Here is a 21,366-nt window from a genome sequence, read left to right on the forward strand (position 1 = left end):
CTCACCTTAGCCGCCCACTTTATTAGGAACACTTCTGTTCGTACATACAAACTACAAACACTCTTCTTAGAGTTTAGAGTTTATTTTATTTTTAAAAGGGACAGTGCACAAATTAAACATTATCCTTGTGTTAAGGACAGATGTCTGTCCCAGGTTATAGCAGTACATGCTAATTTCCGCCTGTAGTCACTTTGGTCATACTCTTGAATAGGTCTTCTTCATGATGGCTGCTGTCTCGAGCACACACACGATCATTGCATTGAAACATCATTGCGGGTCACACGTTCACGGCCAGCGAACATGCGTGAGCGAATTGCTTCGCGCACTGCATCCTCTCACAATTTCCCCCGGGGAATTGTCCGGTCTAGTTAGGATGCAGTGCTGCAGCACAGCAACCTATGGGCTCCCCTAGGGGAGCCCATAGGTTGCAGTGCAAAGCACTGCAACTATTGTTCTTCTACGTATTTCTTCTTCTTATTATTATTCCTACGCAAATTTTGATTTCGAATAACTCAATAACCGTACGTCGCACACAGACAAACAATATATCAAAACGTGCGGCTCGATCGGACTCGCTATGCTATTACTTTTCTCTATAGAATACGATTTTTTCGCGACGTAGTCGCGAAAAAATCGCCCCAAAAAACCCCATTCATTTCTATGGAATTAATTGAAAAAAAAGCACTTTTTCAATGTTTTTCAAACATCCACTGCTCTGGCATGCTTTCACCTAGAGACATGATTCAAACTCTAAAACGTAGGAAAACTTCTCCTCTGTGGATCTGGCATTCAACTTTTCTGCTAGGTTTTACACTTTCGGATCAGGCCCGGTTCAAACGCCATGTGGTTTCTGGGAGAAAATCCGGCTTTTGAATGGGTGTCTATTGCGTTACACACCAGTGAGGGTCGTTAAACTTAGAGTGTAGGCGGCTTCAAAAAAAAGGTCAAACTTTCTCGCTTAAACTCCGTTTTCAGCCACAAATTTCACTCTACAGACATTATTTTCTCAAAAGTAGTAGGAAAACTTGTCCTGATTCACACAATGTGTCTACCTAAACGGTAGGATTTACGGTTTTTGAATGACAAGCCTCAAAGTGAGGAGAGCACAGGTGAGCAGCCTCATTGACTCCCAGTATAAATGTTGCTGAAAAGTCACTCGTTTTTAACTCCCTGTAGCGTCCTCATTTTTAACAATACAAACCAAAAAATACATCATTTTATTCAGGAGACCCTTCTAGCGCTCACTGTGAAAGAATTTTGTGAATAGCTGCTTCCGTTGTCGAGTTATTTGTCATTGTTCGAGGCCTGGTCCTTCATAAAAAAACAGTAGAAAACTCCAGCCCTTGATGTGTCAGCCTCACCTTAGCCGCCCACTTTATTAGGAACACTTCTGTTCGTACATACAAACTACAAACACTCTTCTTAGAGTTTAGAGTTTATTTTATTTTTAAAAGGGACAGTGCACAAATTAAACATTATCCTTGTGTTAAGGACAGATGTCTGTCCCAGGTTATAGCAGTACATGCAAACAAACAGTACATTACTTTTCTCTATAGAATACGATTTTTTCGCGACGTAGTCGTGAAAAAATCGCCCCAAAAAACCCCATTCATTTCTATGGAATTAATTGAAAAAAAAGCACTTTTTCAACGTTTTTCAAACATCCGTTGCTCTGGCATGCTTTCACCTAGAGACATGATTCAAACTCTAAAACGTAGGAAAACTTCTCCTCTGTGGATCTGGCATTCAACTTTTCTGCTAGGTTTTACACTTTCGGATCAGGCCCGGTTCAAACGCCATGTGGTTTCTGGGAGAAAATCCGGCTTTTGAATGGGTGTCTATTGCGTTACACACCAGTGAGGGTCGTTAAACTTAGAGTGTAGGCGGCTTCAAAAAAAAGGTCAAACTTTCTCGCTTAAACTCCGTTTTCAGCCACAAATTTCACTCTACAGACATGATTTTCTCAAAAGTAGTAGGAAAACTTGTCCTGATTCACACAATGTGTCTACCTAAACGATAGGATTTACGGTTTTTGAATGACAAGCCTCAAAGTGAGGAGAGCACAGGTGAGCAGCCTCATTGACTCCCAGTATAAACGTTGCTGAAAAGTCACTCGTTTTTAACTCCCTGTAGCGTCCTCATTTTTAACAATACAAACAAAAAAATACATCATTTTATTCAGGAGACCCTTCTAGCGCTCACTGTGAAAGAATTTTGTGAATAGCTGCTTCCGTTGTCGAGTTATTTGTCATTGTTCGAGGCCTGGTCCTTCATAAAAAAAACAGTAGAAAACTCCAGCCCTTGTGTGTCAGCCTCACCTTAGCCGCCCACTTTATTAGGAACACTTCTGTTCGTACATACAAACTTCAAACACTCTTCTTAGAGTTTAGAGTTTATTTTATTTTTAAACCGTGTTTTCAGCCACAAATTTCACTCTACAGACATGATTTTCTCAAAAGTAGTAGGAAAACTTGTCCTGAATCACACAATGTGTCTACCTAAACGATAGGATTTACGGTTTTTGAATGACAAGCCTCAAAGTGAGGAGAGCACAGGTGAGCGGCCTCATTGAGTCCCAGTATAAACGTTGCTGAAAAGTCACTCGTTTTTAACTCCCTGTAGCGTCCTCATTTTTAACAATACAAACAAAAAAATACATCATTTTATTCAGGAGACCCTTCTAGCGCTCACTGTGAAAGAATTTTGTGAATAGCTGCTTCCGTTGTCGAGTTATTTGTCATTGTTCGAGGCCTGGTCCTTCATAAAAAAAACAGTAGAAAACTCCAGCCCTTGTGTGTCAGCCTCACCTTAGCCGCCCACTTTATTAGGAACACTTCTGTTCGTACATACAAACTTCAAACACTCTTCTTAGAGTTTAGAGTTTATTTTATTTTTAAAAGGGACAGTGCACAAATTAAACATTATCCTTGTGTTAAGGACAGATGTCTGTCCCAGGTTATAGCAGTACATGCTAATTTCCGCCTGTAGTCACTTTGGTCATGCTCTTGAATAGGTCTTCTTCATGATGGCTGCTGTCTCGAGCACACACACGATCATTGCATTGAAACATCATTGCGGGTCACACATTCACGGCCAGCGAACATGCGTGAGCGAATTGCTTCGCGCACTGCATCCTCTCACAATTTCCCCCGGGGAATTGTCCGGTCTAGTGTTATATTTGTTACTCTTCCTACACAAATTTTGATTTCGAGTAACACAATAACCGTACGTCGCACACAGACAAACAATGTATCAAAACGTGCGGCTCGATCGGACTCGCTATGCTATTACTTTTCTCTATAGAATACGATTTTTTCGCGACATAGTCGCGAAAAAATCGTCCAAAAAAACCCCATTCATTTCTATGGAATTAATTGAAAAAAAAGCACTTTTTCAACGTTTTTCAAACATCCGCTGCTCTGGCATGCTTTCACCTAGAGACGTGATTCAAACTCTAAAACGTAGGAAAACTTCTCCTCTGTGGATCTGGCATTCAACTTTTCTGCTAGGTTCTACACTTTCGGATCAGTCCCGGGTCAAACGCCATGTGGTTTCTGGGAGAAAATCCGGCATTTGAATGGGTGTCTATTGCGTTACACACCAGTGGACCTCGTTACGGTCAGAGTGGAGAGAGGTTCAAAAAAAAGGTCAAACTTTCTCGCTTAAACTCTGTTTTCAGCCACAAATTTCACTCTACAGACATGATTTTCTCAAAAGTAGTAGGAAAACTTGTCCTGATTCACACAATGTGTCTACCTAAACGATAGGATTTACGGTTTTTGAATGACAAGCCTCAAAGTGAGGAGAGCACAGGTGAGCGGCCTCATTGACTCCCATTATAAACGTTGCTGAAAAGTCACTCGTTTTTAACTCCCTGTAGCGTCCTCATTTTTAACAATACAGACAAAAAAATTACATCAGTCTATTCAGGAGACCCTTCTAGCGCTCAGTGTGAAAGAATTTTGTGAATAGCTGCTTCCGTTGTCGAGTTATTTGTCATTGTTCGAGGCCTGGTCCTTCATAAAAAAAACAGTAGAAAACTCCAGCCCTTGTGTGTCTTAGCCTCACCTTAGCCGCCCACTTTATTAGGAACACTTCTGTTCGTACATACAACCTACAAACACTCTTCTTAGAGTTTAGAGTTTATTTTATTTTTAAAAGGGACAGTGCACAAATTAAACATTATCCTTGTGGTAAGGACAGATGTCTGTCCCAGGTTATAGCAGTACATGCTAATTTCCGCCTGTAGTCACTTTGGTTATAGTCTTGAATAGCTCTTCTTCATGACGGCTGCTGTCTCAAGCACACACACGATCATTGCATTGAAACATCATTGCGGGTCACACATTCACGGCCAGCGAACATGCGTGACCGAATTGCTTCGCGCACTGCATCCTCTCACAATTTCCCCCGGGGAATTGTCCGGTCTAGTTTTTATTTTTATTATTCCTACGCAAATTTTGATTTCGAATAACTCAATAACCGTACGTCGCACACAGACAAACAATATATCAAAACGTGCGGCTCGATCGGACTCGCTATGCTATTACTTTTCTCTATAGATTGCGATTTTTTCGCGACGTAGTCGCGAAAAAATCGCCCAAAAAAACCCCATTCATTTCTATGGAATTAATTGAAAAAAAAGCACTTTTTCAACGTTTTTCAAACATCCGCTGCTCTGGCATGCTTTCACCTAGAGACGTGATTCAAACTCTAAAACGTAGGAAAACTTCTCCTCTGTGGATCTGGCATTAAACTTTTCTGCTAGGTTCTACACTTTCGGATCAGTCCCGGCTCAACCGCCATGTGGTTTCTGGGAGAAAATCCGGCTTTTGAATGGGTGTCTATTGCGTTACACACCAGTGAAGGTCATTATCTTAGAGTGTAGACAGTTTGAAAAAAAAGGTCAAACTTTCTCGCTTAAACTCTGTTTTCAGCCACAAATTTCACTCTACAGACATGATTTTCTCAAAAGTAGTAGGAAAACTTGTCCTGATTCACACAATGTGTCTACCTAAACGATAGGATTTACGGTTTTTGAATGACAAGCCTCAAAGTGAGGAGAGCACAGGTGAGCGGCCTCATTGACTCCCAGTATAAACGTTGCTGAAAAGTCACTCGTTTTTAACTCCCTGTAGCGTCCTCATTTTTAACAATACAAACAAAAAAATACATCATTTTATTCAGGAAACCCTTCTAGCGCTCACTGTGAAAGAATTTTGTGAATAGCTGCTTCCGTTGTCGAGTTATTTGTCATTGTTCGAGGCCTGTCCCTTAGCAAAATTCAGCAGACACCTGACAAACTCTTGTGTGTGTTTTTTAACCTGCTCAGGCCCTTTACCATGCCGACTGGCTTCAGTAAGCGAGCACAGAGGGGAGGGGCCGGCTGTCTCAAGCACACACATGAATCATGGCATTGTAGCTTCATAGCAGGTCACACAACCGTACGTCGCACACAGACAAACAATATATCAAAACGTGCGGCTTGATTGGACTCGCTATGCTATTACTTTTCTCTACAGAATACGATTTTTTCGCGACGTAGTCGCGAAAAAATCGTCTCAAAAAACCCCATTCATTTCGATGGAATTAATTGAAAAAAAAGCACTTTTCCAACGTTTTTCAAACATCCGCTGCTCTGGCATGCTTTCACCTAGAGGCATGATTCAAACTCTAAAACGTAGGAAAACTTCTCCTCTGTGGATCTGGCATTCAACTTTTCTGCTAGGTTCTACACTTTCGGATCAGTCCCGGGTCAAACGCCATGTGGTTTCTGGGAAAAAATCCGGCTTTTGAATGGGTGTCTATTGCGTTACACACCAGTGGACCTCGTTAAGGTCAGAGTGGAGAGAGGTTCAAAAAAAAGGTCAAACTTTCTCGCTTAAACTGTGTTTTCATCCACAAATTTCACTCTACAGACATGATTTTCTCAAAAGTAGTAGGAAAACTTGTCCTGATTCACACAATGTGTCTACCTAAACGATAGGATTTACGGTTTTTGAATGACAAGCGTCAAACTGAGGACAGGGCAGCTGACAGGCTTCATTGAAACCCATTGTAAACTTGAGAGAAAAGTCACTCGTTTTTAAATCGCTCTAGTGTCGTTATTTTTAAGAGTACAAACAAAAAAATACATAATTTTATTCAGGAGACCCTTCTAGCGCTCACTGTGAAAGAATTTTGTGAATAGCTGCTTCCGTTGTCGAGTTATTTGTCATTGTTCGAGGTCTGGTCCGTAGTAAAACACAGCACAATATTCAAGACCTTGTGTGTCTTAGCTCATTGACACACATTATAAACGTGAGTGAAAAGTCACTCGTTTTTAAATCGGTCTAGTGTCGTTATTTTAAAGAGTACAAACAAAAAAATACATCATTTTATTCAGGAGACCCTTCTAGCGCTCAGTGTGAAAGAATTTTGTGAATAGCTGCTTCCGTTGTCGAGTTATTTGTCATTGTTCGAGGCCTGGTCCTTCATAAAAAAAACAGTAGAAAACTCCAGCCCTTGTGTGTCAGCCTCACCTTAGCCGCCCACTTTATTAGGAACACTTCTGTTCGTACATACAAACTACAAACACTCTTCTTAGAGTTTAGAGTTTATTTTATTTTTAAAAGGGACAGTGCACAAATTAAACATTATCCTTGTGTTAAGGACAGATGTCTGTCCCAGGTTATAGCAGTACATGCTAATTTCCGCCTGTAGTCACTTTGGTCATACTCTTGAATAGGTCTTCTTCATGATGGCTGCTGTCTCGAGCACACACACGATCATTGCATTGAAACATCATTGCGGGTCACACATTCACGGCCAGCGAACATGCGTGAGCGAATTGCTTCGCGCACTGCATCCTCTCACAATTTCCCCCGGGGAATTGTCCGGTCTAGTTAGGATGCAGTGCTGCAGCACAGCAACCTATGGGCTCCCCTAGGGGAGCCCATAGGTTGCAGTGCAAAGCACTGCAACTATTGTTCTTCTACGTATTTCTTCTTCTTCTTCTTCTTCTTATTATTCCTACGCAAGTTTTGATTTCGAATAACTCAATAACCGTACGTCGCACACAGACAAACAATATATCAAAACGTGCGGCTCGATCGGACTCGCTATGCTATTACTTTTCTCTGTAGAATACGATTTTTTCGCGACGTAGTCGCGAAAAAATCGCCCCAAAAAACCCCATTCATTTCTATGGAATTAATTGAAAAAAAAGCACTTTTTCAATGTTTTTCAAACATCCACTGCTCTGGCATGCTTTCACCTAGAGACATGATTCAAACTCTAAAACGTAGGAAAACTTCTCCTCTGTGGATCTGGCATTCAACTTTTCTGCTAGGTTTTACACTTTCGGATCAGGCCCGGTTCAAACGCCATGTGGTTTCTGGGAGAAAATCCGGCTTTTGAATGGGTGTCTATTGCGTTACACACCAGTGAGGGTCGTTAAACTTAGAGTGTAGGCGGCTTCAAAAAAAAGGTCAAACTTTCTCGCTTAAACTCCGTTTTCAGCCACAAATTTCACTCTACAGACATGATTTTCTCAAAAGTAGTAGGAAAACTTGTCCTGATTCACACAATGTGTCTACCTAAACGGTAGGATTTACGGTTTTTGAATGACAAGCCTCAAAGTGAGGAGAGCACAGGTGAGCGGCCTCATTGACTCCCAGTATAAATGTTGCTGAAAAGTCACTCGTTTTTAACTCCCTGTAGCGTCCTCATTTTTAACAATACAAAGAAAAAAATACATCATTTTATTCAGGAGACCCTTCTAGCGCTCACTGTGAAAGAATTTTGTGAATAGCTGCTTCCGTTGTCGAGTTATTTGTCATTGTTCGAGGCCTGGTCCTTCATAAAAAAACAGTAGAAAACTCCAGCCCTTGATGTGTCAGCCTCACCTTAGCCGCCCACTTTATTAGGAACACTTCTGTTCGTACATACAAACTACAAACACTCTTCTTAGAGTTTAGAGTTTATTTTATTTTTAAAAGGGACAGTGCACAAATTAAACATTATCCTTGTGTTAAGGACAGATGTCTGTCCCAGGTTATAGCAGTACATGCAAACAAACAGTACATTACTTTTCTCTATAGAATACGATTTTTTCGCGACGTAGTCGTGAAAAAATCGCCCCAAAAAACCCCATTCATTTCTATGGAATTAATTGAAAAAAAAGCACTTTTTCAACGTTTTTCAAACATCCGTTGCTCTGGCATGCTTTCACCTAGAGACATGATTCAAACTCTAAAACGTAGGAAAACTTCTCCTCTGTGGATCTGGCATTCAACTTTTCTGCTAGGTTTTACACTTTCGGATCAGTCCCGGTTCAAACGCCATGTGGTTTCTGGGAGAAAATCCGGCTTTTGAATGGGTGTCTATTGCGTTACACACCAGTGAGGGTCGTTACGCTTAGAGTGTAGGCGGCTTCAAAAAAAAGCTCAAACTTTCTCGCTTAAACCGTGTTTTCCGCCACAAATTTCACTCTACAGACATGATTTTCTCAAAAGTAGTAGGAAAACTTGTCCTGATTCACACAATGTGTCTACCTAAACGATAGGATTTACGGTTTTTGAATGACAAGCCTCAAAGTGAGGAGAGCACAGGTGAGCGGCCTCATTGACTCCCAGTATAAACGTTGCTGAAAAGTCACTCGTTTTTAACTCCCTGTAGCGTCCTCATTTTTAACAATACAAACAAAAAAATACATCATTTTATTCAGGAGACCCTTCTAGCGCTCACGGTGAAAGAATTTTGTGAATAGCTGCTTCCGTTGTCGAGTTATTTGTCATTGTTCGAGGCCTGGTCCTTCATGAAAAAAACAGTAGAAAACTCCAGCCCTTGTGTGTCAGCCTCACCTTAGCCGCCCACTTTATTAGGAACACTTCTGTTCGTACATACAAACTACAAACACTCTTCTTAGAGTTTAGAGTTTATTTTATTTTTAAAAGGGACAGTGCACAAATTAAACATTATCCTTGTGTTAAGGACAGATGTCTGTCCCAGGTTATAGCAGTACATGCTAATTTCCGCCTGTAGTCACTTTGGTCATACTCTTGAATAGGTCTTCTTCATGATGGCTGCTGTCTCGAGCACACACACGATCATTGCATTGAAACATCATTGCGGGTCACGCGTTCACGGCCAGCGAACATGCGTGAGCGAATTGCTTCGCGCACTGCATCCTCTCACAATTTCCCCCGGGGAATTGTCCGGTCTAGTTAGGATGCAGTGCTGCAGCACAGCAACCTATGGGCTCCCCTAGGGGAGCCCATAGGTTGCAGTGCAAAGCACTGCAACTATTGTTCTTCTACGTGTTTCTTCTTCTTCTTCTTATTCTTATATTTATTATTCCTACGCAAATTTTGATTTCGAATAACTCAATAACCGTACGTCGCACACAGACAAACAATACATCAAAACGTGCGGCTCGATCGGACTCGCTATGCTATTACTTTTCTCTACAGTTTACAATTTTTTCGCGACGTAGTCGCGAAAAAATCGCCCCAAAAAACCCCATTCATTTCTATGGAATTAATTGAAAAAAAAGCACTTTTTCAACGTTTTTCAAACATCCGCTGCTCTGGCATGCTTTCACCTAGAGACATGATTCAAACTCTAAAACGTAGGAAAACTTCTCCTCTGTGGATCTGGCATTCAACTTTTCTGCTAGGTTTTACACTTTCGGATCAGGCCCGGTTCAAACGCCATGTGGTTTCTGGGAGAAAATCCGGCTTTTGAATGGGTGTCTATTGCGTTACACACCAGTGCGCCTCGTTAACTCAGAGTGTAGGGGGCTTCAAAAAAAAGCTCAAAATTTCTCACATAAACTGTGTTTTCATCCACAAATTTCACTCTACAGACATGATTTTCTCAAAAGTAGTAGGAAAACTTGTCCTGATTCACACAATGTGTCTACCTAAACGGTAGGATTTACGGTTTTTGAATGACAAGCCTCAAAGTGAGGAGAGCACAGGTGAGCGGCCTCATTGACTCCCAGTATAAACGTTGCTGAAAAGTCACTCGTTTTTAACTCCCTGTAGCGTCCTCATTTTTAACAATACAAACAAAAAAATACATCATTTTATTCAGGAGACCCTTCTAGCGCTCACTGTGAAAGAATTTTGTGAATAGCTGCTTTCGTTGTCGAGTTATTTGTCATTGTTTGAGGTCTGGTCCGTAGTAAAAAACAGCACAAAATTCAAGACCTTGTGTGTGTTAGCTCATTGACATGCATTATAAACGGGATAGAAAAGTCACTCGTTTTTAACTCCCTGTAGCGTCCTCATTTTTAACAATACAAACAAAAAAATACATCATTTTATTCAGGAGACCCTTCTAGCGCTCACTGTGAAAGAATTTTGTGAATAGCTGCTTCCGTTGTCGAGTTATTTGTCATTGTTCGAGGCCTGGTCCTTCATAAAAAAAACAGTAGAAATCTCCAGCCCTTGTGTGTCAGCCTCACCTTAGCCGCCCACTTTATTAGGAACACTTCTGTTCGTACATACAAACTACAAACACTCTTCTTAGAGTTTAGAGTTTATTTTATTTTTAAACCGTGTTTTCAGCCACAAATTTCACTCTACAGACATGATTTTCTCAAAAGTAGTAGGAAAACTTGTCCTGATTCACACAATGTGTCTACCTAAACGATAGGATTTACGGTTTTTGAATGACAAGCCTCAAAGTGAGCAGAGCACAGGTGAGCGGCCTCATTGACTCCCAGTATAAACGTTGCTGAAAAGTCACTCGTTTTTAACTCCCTGTAGCGTCCTCATTTTTAATAATACAAACAAAAAAATACATCATTTTATTCAGGAGACCCTTCTAGCGCTCACTGTGAAAGAATTTTGTGAATAGCTGCTTCCGTTGTCGAGTTATTTGTCATTGTTCGAGGCCTGGTCCTTCATAAAAAAAACAGTAGAAAACTCCAGCCCTTGTGTGTCAGCCTCACCTTAGCCGCCCACTTTATTAGGAACACTTCTGTTCGTACATACAAACTACAAACACTCTTCTTAGAGTTTAGAGTTTATTTTATTTTTAAAAGGGACAGTGCACAAATTAAACATTATCCTTGTGGTAAGGACAGATGTCTGTCCCAGGTTATAGCAGTACATGCTAATTTCCGCCTGTAGTCACTTTGGTCATTCTCTTGAATAGGTCTTCTTCATGATGGCTGCTGTCTCGAGCACACACACGATCATTGCATTGAAACATCATTGCGGGTCACACATTCACGGCCAGCGAACATGCGTGAGCGAATTGCTTCGCGCACTGCATCCTCTCACAATTTCCCCCGGGGAATTGTCCGGTCTAGTTAGGATGCAGTGCTGTAGCACAGCAACCTATGGGCTCCCCTAGGGGAGCCCATAGGTTGCAGTGCAAAGCACTGCAACTATTGTTCTTCTACGTATTTCTTCTTCTTCTTATTATTCCTACGCAAATTTTGATTTCGAATAACTCAATAACCGTACGTCGCACACAGACAAACAATATATCAAAACGTGCGGCTCGATCGGACTCGCTATGCTATTACTTTTCTCTATAGAATACGATTTTTTCGCGACGTAGTCGCGAAAAAATCGCCCCAAAAAACCCCATTCATTTCTATGGAATTAATTGAAAAAAAAGCACTTTTTCAATGTTTTTCAAACATCCACTGCTCTGGCATGCTTTCACCTAGAGACATGATTCAAACTCTAAAACGTAGGAAAACTTCTCCTCTGTGGATCTGGCATTCAACTTTTCTGCTAGGTTTTACACTTTCGGATCAGGCCCGGTTCAAACGCCATGTGGTTTCTGGGAGAAAATCCGGCTTTTGAATGGGTGTCTATTGCGTTACACACCAGTGAGGGTCGTTAAACTTAGAGTGTAGGCGGCTTCAAAAAAAAGGTCAAACTTTCTCGCTTAAACTCCGTTTTCAGCCACAAATTTCACTCTACAGACATTATTTTCTCAAAAGTAGTAGGAAAACTTGTCCTGATTCACACAATGTGTCTACCTAAACGGTAGGATTTACGGTTTTTGAATGACAAGCCTCAAAGTGAGGAGAGCACAGGTGAGCAGCCTCATTGACTCCCAGTATAAATGTTGCTGAAAAGTCACTCGTTTTTAACTCCCTGTAGCGTCCTCATTTTTAACAATACAAACCAAAAAATACATCATTTTATTCAGGAGACCCTTCTAGCGCTCACTGTGAAAGAATTTTGTGAATAGCTGCTTCCGTTGTCGAGTTATTTGTCATTGTTCGAGGCCTGGTCCTTCATAAAAAAACAGTAGAAAACTCCAGCCCTTGATGTGTCAGCCTCACCTTAGCCGCCCACTTTATTAGGAACACTTCTGTTCGTACATACAAACTACAAACACTCTTCTTAGAGTTTAGAGTTTATTTTATTTTTAAAAGGGACAGTGCACAAATTAAACATTATCCTTGTGTTAAGGACAGATGTCTGTCCCAGGTTATAGCAGTACATGCAAACAAACAGTACATTACTTTTCTCTATAGAATACGATTTTTTCGCGACGTAGTCGTGAAAAAATCGCCCCAAAAAACCCCATTCATTTCTATGGAATTAATTGAAAAAAAAGCACTTTTTCAACGTTTTTCAAACATCCGTTGCTCTGGCATGCTTTCACCTAGAGACATGATTCAAACTCTAAAACGTAGGAAAACTTCTCCTCTGTGGATCTGGCATTCAACTTTTCTGCTAGGTTTTACACTTTCGGATCAGGCCCGGTTCAAACGCCATGTGGTTTCTGGGAGAAAATCCGGCTTTTGAATGGGTGTCTATTGCGTTACACACCAGTGAGGGTCGTTAAACTTAGAGTGTAGGCGGCTTCAAAAAAAAGGTCAAACTTTCTCGCTTAAACTCCGTTTTCAGCCACAAATTTCACTCTACAGACATGATTTTCTCAAAAGTAGTAGGAAAACTTGTCCTGATTCACACAATGTGTCTACCTAAACGATAGGATTTACGGTTTTTGAATGACAAGCCTCAAAGTGAGGAGAGCACAGGTGAGCAGCCTCATTGACTCCCAGTATAAACGTTGCTGAAAAGTCACTCGTTTTTAACTCCCTGTAGCGTCCTCATTTTTAACAATACAAACAAAAAAATACATCATTTTATTCAGGAGACCCTTCTAGCGCTCACTGTGAAAGAATTTTGTGAATAGCTGCTTCCGTTGTCGAGTTATTTGTCATTGTTCGAGGCCTGGTCCTTCATAAAAAAAACAGTAGAAAACTCCAGCCCTTGTGTGTCAGCCTCACCTTAGCCGCCCACTTTATTAGGAACACTTCTGTTCGTACATACAAACTTCAAACACTCTTCTTAGAGTTTAGAGTTTATTTTATTTTTAAACCGTGTTTTCAGCCACAAATTTCACTCTACAGACATGATTTTCTCAAAAGTAGTAGGAAAACTTGTCCTGAATCACACAATGTGTCTACCTAAACGATAGGATTTACGGTTTTTGAATGACAAGCCTCAAAGTGAGGAGAGCACAGGTGAGCGGCCTCATTGAGTCCCAGTATAAACGTTGCTGAAAAGTCACTCGTTTTTAACTCCCTGTAGCGTCCTCATTTTTAACAATACAAACAAAAAAATACATCATTTTATTCAGGAGACCCTTCTAGCGCTCACTGTGAAAGAATTTTGTGAATAGCTGCTTCCGTTGTCGAGTTATTTGTCATTGTTCGAGGCCTGGTCCTTCATAAAAAAAACAGTAGAAAACTCCAGCCCTTGTGTGTCAGCCTCACCTTAGCCGCCCACTTTATTAGGAACACTTCTGTTCGTACATACAAACTTCAAACACTCTTCTTAGAGTTTAGAGTTTATTTTATTTTTAAAAGGGACAGTGCACAAATTAAACATTATCCTTGTGTTAAGGACAGATGTCTGTCCCAGGTTATAGCAGTACATGCTAATTTCCGCCTGTAGTCACTTTGGTCATGCTCTTGAATAGGTCTTCTTCATGATGGCTGCTGTCTCGAGCACACACACGATCATTGCATTGAAACATCATTGCGGGTCACACATTCACGGCCAGCGAACATGCGTGAGCGAATTGCTTCGCGCACTGCATCCTCTCACAATTTCCCCCGGGGAATTGTCCGGTCTAGTGTTATATTTGTTACTCTTCCTACACAAATTTCGATTTCGAGTAACACAATAACCGTACGTCGCACACAGACAAACAATGTATCAAAACGTGCGTCTCGATCGGACTCGCTATGCTATTACTTTTGTCTACAGAATACGATTTTTTCGCGACGTAGTTGCGAAAAAATCGTCTCAAAAAACCCCATTCATTTCGATGGAATTAACAGAAAAAAAAGCACTTTTTCAACGTTTTTCAAACATCCGCTGCTCTGGCATGCTTTAACCTAGAGACGTGATTCAAACTCTAAAACGTAGGAAAACTTCTCCTCTGTGGATCTGGCATTCAACTTTTCTGCTAGGTTCTACACTTTCGGATCAGTCCCGGGTCAAACGCCATGTGGTTTCTGGGAGAAAATCCGGCTTTTGAATGGGTGTCTATTGCGTTACACACCAGTGGACCTCGTTAAGGTTAGAGTGGAGAGAGGTTCTAAAAAAAAGTCAAACTTTCTCGCTTAAACTCTGTTTTCAGCCACAAATTTCACTCTACAGACATGATTTTCTCAAAAGTAGTAGGAAAACTTGTCCTGATTCACACAATGTGTCTACCTAAACGATAGGATTTACGGTTTTTGAATGACAAGCCTCAAAGTGAGGAGAGCACAGGTGAGCGGCCTCATTGACTCCCAGTATAAACGTTGCTGAAAAGTCACTCGTTTTTAACTCCCTGTAGCGTCCTCATTTTTAACAATACAAACAAAAAAATACATCATTTTATTCAGGAGACCCATCTAGCGCTCACTGTGAAAGAATTTTGTGAATAGCTGCTTCCGTTGTCGAGTTATTTGTCATTGTTCGAGGCCTGGTCCTTCATAAAAAAAAACAGTAGAAAACTCCAGCCCTTGTGTGTCAGCCTCACCTTAGCCGCCCACTTTATTAGGAACACTTCTGTTCGTACATACAAACTACAAACACTCTTCTTAGAGTTTAGAGTTTATTTTATTTTTAAAAGGGACAGTGCACAAATTAAACATTATCCTTGTGTTAAGGACAGATGTCTGTCCCAGGTTATAGCAGTACATGCTAATTTCCGCCTGTAGTCACTTTGGTCATACTCTTGAATAGGTCTTCTTCATGATGGCTGCTGTCTCGAGCACACACACGATCATTGCATTGAAACATCATTGCGGGTCACACGTTCACGGCCAGCGAACATGCGTGAGCGAATTGCTTCGCGCACTGCATCCTCTCACAATTTCCCCCGGGGAATTGTCCGGTCTAGTGTTATATTTGTTACTCTTCCTACGCAAATTTCGATTTCGATTAACTCAATAACCGTACGTTGCACACAGACAAACAATATATCAAAACGTGCGGCTCGATCGGACTCGCTATGCTATTACTTTTCTCTATAGAAAATGATTTTTTCGCGACGTAGTCGCGAAAAAATTGTCCAAAAAAACCCCATTCATTTCTATGGAATTAATTTGAAAAAAAGCACTTTTTCAACGTTTTTCAAACATCCGCTGCTCTGGCATGCTTTCACCTAGAGACGTGATTCAAACTCTAAAACGTAGGAAAACTTCTCCTCTGTGGATCTGGCATTCAACTTTTCTGCTAGGTTCTACACTTTCGGATCAGTCCCGGGTCAAACGCCATGTGGTTTCTGGGAGAAAATCCGGCTTTTGAATGGGTGTCTATTGCGTTACACACCAGTGCGCCTCGTTAACTCAGAGTGTAGGCGGCTTCAAAAAGAAGGTCAAACTTTCTCGCTTAAACTCTGTTTTCAGCCACAAATTTCACTCTACAGACATGATTTTCTCAAAAGTAGTAGGAAAACTTGTCCTGATTCACACAATGTGTCTACCTAAACGATAGGATTTACGGTTTTTGAATGACAAGCCTCAAAGTGAGGAGAGCACAGGTGAGCGGCCTCATTGACTCCCAGTATAAACGTTGCTGAAAAGTCACTCGTTTTTAACTCCCTGTAGCGTCCTCATTTTTAACAATACAAACAAAAAAATACATCATTTTATTCAGGAGACCCTTCTAGCGCTCACTGTGAAAGAATTTTGTGAATAGCTGCTTCCGTTGTCGAGTTATTTGTCATTGTTCGAGGCCTGGTCCTTCATAAAAAAAACAGTAGAAAACTCCAGCCCTTGTGTGTCAGCCTCACCTTAGCCGCCCACTTTATTAGGAACACTTCTGTTCGTACATACAAACTACAAACACTCTTCTTAGAGTTTAGAGTTTATTTTATTTTTAAAAGGGACAGTGCACAAATTAAACATTATCCTTGTGGTAAGGACAGATGTCTGTCCCAGGTTATAGCAGTACATGCTAATTTCCGCCTGTAGTCACTTTGGTCATACTCTTGAATAGGTCTTCTTCATGATGGCTGCTGTCTCGAGCACACACACGATCATTGCATTGAAACATCATTGCGGGTCACACGTTCACGGCCAGCGAACATGCGTGAGCGAATTGCTTCGCGCACTGCATCCTCTCACAATTTCCCCCGGGGAATTGTCCGGTCTAGTGTTATATTTGTTACTCTTCCTACACAAATTTCGATTTCGAGTAACACAATAACCGTACGTCGCACACAGACAAACAATGTATCAAAACGTGCGTCTCGATCGGACTCGCTATGCTATTACTTTTGTCTACAGAATACGATTTTTTCGCGACGTAGTTGCGAAAAAATCGTCTCAAAAAACCCCATTCATTTCGATGGAATTAACAGAAAAAAAAGCACTTTTTCAACGTTTTTCAAACATCCGCTGCTCTGGCATGCTTTAACCTAGAGACGTGATTCAAACTCTAAAACGTAGGAAAACTTCTCCTCTGTGGATCTGGCATTCAACTTTTCTGCTAGGTTCTACACTTTCGGATCAGTCCCGGGTCAAACGCCATGTGGTTTCTGGGAGAAAATCCGGCTTTTGAATGGGTGTCTATTGCGTTACACACCAGTGGACCTCGTTAAGGTTAGAGTGGAGAGAGGTTCTAAAAAAAAGTCAAACTTTCTCGCTTAAACTCTGTTTTCAGCCACAAATTTCACTCTACAGACATGATTTTCTCAAAAGTAGTAGGAAAACTTGTCCTGATTCACACAATGTGTCTACCTAAACGATAGGATTTACGGTTTTTGAATGACAAGCCTCAAAGTGAGGAGAGCACAGGTGAGCGGCCTCATTGACTCCCAGTATAAACGTTGCTGAAAAGTCACTCGTTTTTAACTCCCTGTAGCGTCCTCATTTTTAACAATACAAACAAAAAAATACATCATTTTATTCAGGAGACCCATCTAGCGCTCACTGTGAAAGAATTTTGTGAATAGCTGCTTCCGTTGTCGAGTTATTTGTCATTGTTCGAGGCCTGGTCCTTCATAAAAAAAAACAGTAGAAAACTCCAGCCCTTGTGTGTCAGCCTCACCTTAGCCGCCCACTTTATTAGGAACACTTCTGTTCGTACATACAAACTACAAACACTCTTCTTAGAGTTTAGAGTTTATTTTATTTTTAAAAGGGACAGTGCACAAATTAAACATTATCCTTGTGTTAAGGACAGATGTCTGTCCCAGGTTATAGCAGTACATGCTAATTTCCGCCTGTAGTCACTTTGGTCATACTCTTGAATAGGTCTTCTTCATGATGGCTGCTGTCTCGAGCACACACACGATCATTGCATTGAAACATCATTGCGGGTCACACGTTCACGGCCAGCGAACATGCGTGAGCGAATTGCTTCGCGCACTGCATCCTCTCACAATTTCCCCCGGGGAATTGTCCGGTCTAGTTAGGATGCAGTGCTGCAGCACAGCAACCTATGGGCTCCCCTAGGGGAGCCCATAGGTTGCAGTGCAAAGCACTGCAACTATTGTTCTTCTACGTATTTCTTCTTCTTCTTATTATTCCTACGCAAATTTTGATTTCGAATAACTCAATAACCGTACGTCGCACACAGACAAACAATATATCAAAACGTGCGGCTCGATCGGACTCGCTATGCTATTACTTTTCTCTATAGAATACGATTTTTTCGCGACGTAGTCGCGAAAAAATCGCCCCAAAAAACCCCATTCATTTCTATGGAATTAATTGAAAAAAAAGCACTTTTTCAATGTTTTTCAAACATCCACTGCTCTGGCATGCTTTCACCTAGAGACATGATTCAAACTCTAAAACGTAGGAAAACTTCTCCTCTGTGGATCTGGCATTCAACTTTTCTGCTAGGTTTTACACTTTCGGATCAGGCCCGGTTCAAACGCCATGTGGTTTCTGGGAGAAAATCCGGCTTTTGAATGGGTGTCTATTGCGTTACACACCAGTGAGGGTCGTTAAACTTAGAGTGTAGGCGGCTTCAAAAAAAAGGTCAAACTTTCTCGCTTAAACTCCGTTTTCAGCCACAAATTTCACTCTACAGACATTATTTTCTCAAAAGTAGTAGGAAAACTTGTCCTGATTCACACAATGTGTCTACCTAAACGGTAGGATTTACGGTTTTTGAATGACAAGCCTCAAAGTGAGGAGAGCACAGGTGAGCAGCCTCATTGACTCCCAGTATAAATGTTGCTGAAAAGTCACTCGTTTTTAACTCCCTGTAGCGTCCTCATTTTTAACAATACAAACCAAAAAATACATCATTTTATTCAGGAGACCCTTCTAGCGCTCACTGTGAAAGAATTTTGTGAATAGCTGCTTCCGTTGTCGAGTTATTTGTCATTGTTCGAGGCCTGGTCCTTCATAAAAAAACAGTAGAAAACTCCAGCCCTTGATGTGTCAGCCTCACCTTAGCCGCCCACTTTATTAGGAACACTTCTGTTCGTACATACAAACTACAAACACTCTTCTTAGAGTTTAGAGTTTATTTTATTTTTAAAAGGGACAGTGCACAAATTAAACATTATCCTTGTGTTAAGGACAGATGTCTGTCCCAGGTTATAGCAGTACATGCAAACAAACAGTACATTACTTTTCTCTATAGAATACGATTTTTTCGCGACGTAGTCGTGAAAAAATCGCCCCAAAAAACCCCATTCATTTCTATGGAATTAATTGAAAAAAAAGCACTTTTTCAACGTTTTTCAAACATCCGTTGCTCTGGCATGCTTTCACCTAGAGACATGATTCAAACTCTAAAACGTAGGAAAACTTCTCCTCTGTGGATCTGGCATTCAACTTTTCTGCTAGGTTTTACACTTTCGGATCAGGCCCGGTTCAAACGCCATGTGGTTTCTGGGAGAAAATCCGGCTTTTGAATGGGTGTCTATTGCGTTACACACCAGTGAGGGTCGTTAAACTTAGAGTGTAGGCGGCTTCAAAAAAAAGGTCAAACTTTCTCGCTTAAACTCCGTTTTCAGCCACAAATTTCACTCTACAGACATGATTTTCTCAAAAGTAGTAGGAAAACTTGTCCTGATTCACACAATGTGTCTACCTAAACGATAGGATTTACGGTTTTTGAATGACAAGCCTCAAAGTGAGGAGAGCACAGGTGAGCAGCCTCATTGACTCCCAGTATAAACGTTGCTGAAAAGTCACTCGTTTTTAACTCCCTGTAGCGTCCTCATTTTTAACAATACAAACAAAAAAATACATCATTTTATTCAGGAGACCCTTCTAGCGCTCACTGTGAAAGAATTTTGTGAATAGCTGCTTCCGTTGTCGAGTTATTTGTCATTGTTCGAGGCCTGGTCCTTCATAAAAAAAACAGTAGAAAACTCCAGCCCTTGTGTGTCAGCCTCACCTTAGCCGCCCACTTTATTAGGAACACTTCTGTTCGTACATACAAACTTCAAACACTCTTCTTAGAGTTTAGAGTTTATTTTATTTTTAAACCGTGTTTTCAGCCACAAATTTCACTCTACAGACATGATTTTCTCAAAAGTAGTAGGAAAACTTGTCCTGAATCACACAATGTGTCTACCTAAACGATAGGATTTACGGTTTTTGAATGACAAGCCTCAAAGTGAGGAGAGCACAGGTGAGCGGCCTCATTGAGTCCCAGTATAAACGTTGCTGAAAAGTCACTCGTTTTTAACTCCCTGTAGCGTCCTCATTTTTAACAATACAAACAAAAAAATACATCATTTTATTCAGGAGACCCTTCTAGCGCTCACTGTGAAAGAATTTTGTGAATAGCTGCTTCCGTTGTCGAGTTATTTGTCATTGTTCGAGGCCTGGTCCTTCATAAAAAAAACAGTAGAAAACTCCAGCCCTTGTGTGTCAGCCTCACCTTAGCCGCCCACTTTATTAGGAACACTTCTGTTCGTACATACAAACTTCAAACACTCTTCTTAGAGTTTAGAGTTTATTTTATTTTTAAAAGGGACAGTGCACAAATTAAACATTATCCTTGTGTTAAGGACAGATGTCTGTCCCAGGTTATAGCAGTACATGCTAATTTCCGCCTGTAGTCACTTTGGTCATGCTCTTGAATAGGTCTTCTTCATGATGGCTGCTGTCTCGAGCACACACACGATCATTGCATTGAAACATCATTGCGGGTCACACATTCACGGCCAGCGAACATGCGTGAGCGAATTGCTTCGCGCACTGCATCCTCTCACAATTTCCCCCGGGGAATTGTCCGGTCTAGTTAGGATGCAGTGCTGCAGCACAGCAACCTATGGGCTCCCCTAGGGGAGCCCATAGGTTGCAGTGCAAAGCACTGCAACTATTGTTCTTCTACGTATTTCTTCTTCTTCTTCTTCTTCTTCCTCCTACGCAAATTTTGATTTCGAATAACTCAATAACCGTACGTCGCACACAGACAAACAATATATCAAAACGTGCGGCTCGATCGGACTCGCTATGCTATTACTTTTCTCTATAGAATACGATTTTTTCGCGACGTAGTCGCGAAAAAATCGCCCCAAAAAACCCCATTCATTTCTATGGAATTAATTGAAAAAAAAGCACTTTTTCAATGTTTTTCAAACATCCACTGCTCTGGCATGCTTTCACCTAGAGACATGATTCAAACTCTAAAACGTAGGAAAACTTCTCCTCTGTGGATCTGGCATTCAACTTTTCTGCTAGGTTTTACACTTTCGGATCAGGCCCGGTTCAAACGCCATGTGGTTTCTGGGAGAAAATCCGGCTTTTGAATGGGTGTCTATTGCGTTACACACCAGTGAGGGTCGTTAACTTAGAGTGTAGGCGGCTTCAAAAAAAAGCTCAAACTTTCTCGCTTAAACCGTGTTTTCATCCACAAATTTCACTCTACAGACATGATTTTCTCAAAAGTAGTAGGAAAACTTGTCCTGATTCACACAATGTGT

Source organism: Neoarius graeffei, chromosome 22 (genome assembly GCF_027579695.1).
Source record: "Neoarius graeffei isolate fNeoGra1 chromosome 22, fNeoGra1.pri, whole genome shotgun sequence".
In the NCBI taxonomy this organism is placed as follows: Eukaryota; Metazoa; Chordata; class Actinopteri; order Siluriformes; family Ariidae; genus Neoarius; species Neoarius graeffei.